This window comes from Macrosteles quadrilineatus, unplaced genomic scaffold (assembly GCF_028750875.1).
Source record: "Macrosteles quadrilineatus isolate MER2022 unplaced genomic scaffold, UCM_ALF_1.0 Scaffold_2__2_contigs__length_208266976, whole genome shotgun sequence".
Taxonomy (NCBI): domain Eukaryota; kingdom Metazoa; phylum Arthropoda; class Insecta; order Hemiptera; family Cicadellidae; genus Macrosteles; species Macrosteles quadrilineatus.
In genome coordinates, this window is record NW_026542595.1 from 66331707 (window position 1) to 66335976 (window position 4270).

Consider the following 4270-nt stretch of genomic DNA (forward strand, 5'->3'; position numbering starts at 1 on the left):
GTTGTACCTTGGGATTTAGGGTGTTGTACCTTGGGATGCAGAATGGTTGTACCTTGGGACAGAGTGAAATAGTGAATAAAAATTCCAGTTAGCAAATAAACCTTATATTTATTTAACACAAAACGTATAAAAGTCAGAACAACAATGTAAAATAATTAACACAAAATTATAGGGCCTAAAACTTGGAACAACAATGTAAAAAAAAGATGTATTAGGTTGACTGTACGCCTCTCATCTAAATAAACGTACAGCATCTGATCCAAGTGATCAATGTCACCCATGTAAGAATTATAAAGGTCAATCATTTCTGGGTTTTCTTTGACAATTTCTGTGTTATTTCTTACTTTTCTTTTTTGGATTGACTTAGCTACACATTTTGTGGATAAAAGCAAAACTGGGTTCTTCTGTGAAGCCTTTTCTCGATATGCCAACATCAACTTATGATCTTTGCGCTGATACATTCTTTGACCAACCTCAAACTTTTGACAATAATAGGTTTTTTACATACCTCAGTCAAATAGTCCAAAAATGATATTGCTCAACAGCTTACATGTTTTGTTGCGAAGACAACATTTTCAAAGCTTGCAACTTGTCAAAAACACAGTCTGCTACCACCCCCGTGCCTCGCCGGACCAAATCAGTATTATGATAGCGCTATCTAAATGTCAAATCGTGTATTTGTAACGTATTAATGTTTTCTGTGTTCGTGTCCGTGTTTTAAATGTGTTTTTGACGAGTTGCAAGTTTTGAAAATGTTGTCTTTGCAACAAAACATGTAAGCTGTTGAGCAATATCATTTTTGGACTATTTGACTGAGGTATGTAAAAAACCTATTATTGTCTTAACAATATAGTCCAGGGGCCGAAAACATGAATTTTGACTCAAACTTTTCTTTCATGGCATCTGGAATTCCTTGTCTGTTTCTCCTTATTGTACCAGTTATGAAGGTTAATTTAGTATATAAGTAATTAGCCAGTGGGATAGACATACAAAAATTATCAACAAACAGGGAAAATCCCTTGTTTAGGTACGGTCCGAGCTTTAAAAGTTGTATCACTAATTTGTAGGCTAGGCCATGTTCAGGTTTCCCATCTTCTGTTTTACCTTTATAACAACTAAAAACCCAGACAATAGCCAGACCGATCGATGTTAACAGAGGATCAATATATATATATATCTATCTATATAACAATCTATTCTTTCTCACCTCTGTTTGCAAGTTTTCTATGAATCTGTGGTGCTGTTTGTGTCCAGACAAACACATAGAGCTCTTGCAAGAGCGAAAACAAGTTCCTTATTTCAGAACAATAATTATTATCCATAGATTTCTCCACAACAAGAGCAATTCTGTGGGAACAGGACCATATATAAAGCGCTTTAAGACACTTTTAGTACTGTACAAAGGACTTTTAACCACTGTACTTCCCACGCATGTTTCCCGCACCGTCCATACTTTGGCCTACCATTCCATTTAAATCCATTCCAAATTTTTTCAAAGTTAGTAAGAGCTCTTTGGATAAGTTTTCTCCGGTGGTATCCCCGCAGGTAAATACTGTAATTAGACGCTCCTGTGGTTTGACTTTAGATATTCCTTCCATACCACTGTAATCCACATAGCGAACCAGAACTGCTGTGCATTCTTTCTTACTTACATCTTGAGTTGAGTCCAGAATTACGGCATACGCATTTGTTTCGTTGGTATTCTCTACTATTTTGGACACTACAATATTGCTCATGACATTTATCAGGTCAAATAAATTTTGATAGCTCATAAAATTTGAAGCTAGCCTTATCCTGTTTTGCTTTTTCCAATTTGTCCAAATAAACTCGGGCATCTGGATTATATTTGGCTATCAAGCAAAATAAATTCTGGATTTTACCATCTAGAAACTCCCTCCTTCTGAATGCCAACATTTCTGTTGATGAAAACCGACAACAATCAATGATCACTGAGAAAACTTCTCTATTGTGTTCAAAACTTTAACTGCTTGCTGTGCCAGGTCCTTGTCAATCCGTTTTTTTGGTCATCCATTGCAGTCGTGTGATCTGAGCAGACAAGTGATGTTTGGATTTAAAAGGTCAATCCATGTCTCTGTGTTTACCTGTCTCCTCTGTGGTCTATCCATCCCCTGTGCCCAGATGTTGACCAAATGTGCTTCTTTCAGTAGGTAGAACAAATAAAGTGGAGTATAATCAAAATATGGCATCCTTTTTTTACTCTGTAAACAAGCCAGTTGATCCTCTGTTGAGTGCTACCATTTGGTAATTTGGTTTTTTTTTTTACTTTCAAGATTGAACCTTCTTTCATCTGCCGTTGAAGGAAATGTGAAGTTGGTAAGATTTTGGTTTCCAAGTTTCAGGGCTAAATAAATTTCTTCAGGTGACAACTTTTTATTGGCAAAATCTGCAGGATCTGAAACTTTGAAAATGAGATGGATTTGGAGAGGTAAGACCCTCAACATGATGTGCATTGTCAGTGATATTAACATGCTGTTCTTCATCTAAGACGATTTTATTTTGTGAGGGAGGGAATGGCGATGTTATGCTTGAATTAACCTGTTTTTCTAAAACCTGCTTGATGCCATATCAAGATGTTCCCTTAAGCGGAGCATCGCCCTGAAATTTCCCTTATTACATGATGGAATATCATACGTTTTTATTTGGTTGTCATCACAATGACCTCTCAACGGGATATTTTGTCTTCCAACCAATATTATTGTTTTGACAATTGGAACTAACCTTTTCCTATTTTCTAAAGATTGCTTATACTGTTGCTCGTTAAGCACATTCACAACATCTTGTCCTGGATTGTGGAATTTCCACAAAAAGTCTTTTACGGCTTTAACTGCACAAATCTGTGGTAAAGCAAGTTGTTATGCTTTTCTGAGTCTCCGTCGGAACCCATGAGACTTAAAAAATGTATCAATGGCTCAGTGACTAGAGCCTTGACAGCGATATTTTTACAAAATCCTCCTTCATTATGAGGGGTAAACCAACGACAGTATTTACAGAAGAGACCCTCTTTTGAATGAGAAAAAGCCAAACAATCGCCATAAGCTTGTAAGTGATTTTGTCTTACAACGTTCCTTTCTATTTGACCTGATACAATTCTTGAAAAGTGAGGAAAACATAATTATCTGGTGGAGTCTGTTTGATGTTATTTTGCTAATTTACTGTTTCTAACAGCTGTTCTCATATTAACTATATCATGTCTTGTTTACTTTTGTTCAGTTGAAGAAATACAATCCACAAAGAAGCATATCGTCGTTGCGCAAGCAATACCGCCCATGTGATGAATTCCAAAGTTTACAGGAGGAAGAAAAAACTAAACCACAGATGGCTTTTTTTTCATTCCAAAGCCATATAAGTTGCTTACTTATATCTGAAATATGTATTATAACACTATTAAGTAAAACAAATTTAAGAAAGTTAATTTTTTATTAAATTGTGTCACTTAGGCGATACTGCCTTATTTTTATATCACATAGGCATTACTGCCTCGGATTAAATTGCTAATGTAAATTACTTTTCTAGATTTTTAATTCAATTCTGCTACTACCAATAACAAAACAAACTATTTCCTACGAATTTTATAAGGATAAGTAGGCCTACTTTATGTCAAAACTTCTATTTACAAGTAGTAAAATGACACTGCAAGATATAAATGTCTGAGTAATGTTTAAACTTATTCTAAAAAAAATAATTCTTTTATTAATGGTTCAATTCCTATTTTTTTATTCTTTAGGGCAAAAACAATAAAAAATGTTGACCATTAATAATGCTTATTTGTTTTATTGACATGTACGTTTTTTGAATGGAAAATGCCAGTTCTTTACGGAACTTCCTGGCTTACATTTTATAACACTATTATGCTAAATAAGAACTAAAAATATTTTGACCTTTGAAAAAAACGCTATTACAAACAAGCTCATATTACAATATCGTATTAAAAAGGAATGTACTATGCAATTGAAACACATGTTTAAAGGCTCAGTGAGGTAAGTTATCATAGAAAGCGTGGCAGTCACTCGGCAGAACGACTTTGAGCTCTTGAAGATGCTGATATTTCTTCGGTTTTATTTTTAGCCTGTCTTCATGGAGAAGGTTGAAAGTGATCGGAAAGCTAATTTTCTTTGGTCTTCTTGGCAGAAGTTTCCAATCTTCGTCAAAGTCCAGTTTATAGAGCATTGTTTCATCGGGCTTATACCATAGACGAAGATTTGTCACCGTTGGATCGCCGGCAGAAAGTCCAGGACGTATTGATGAATAC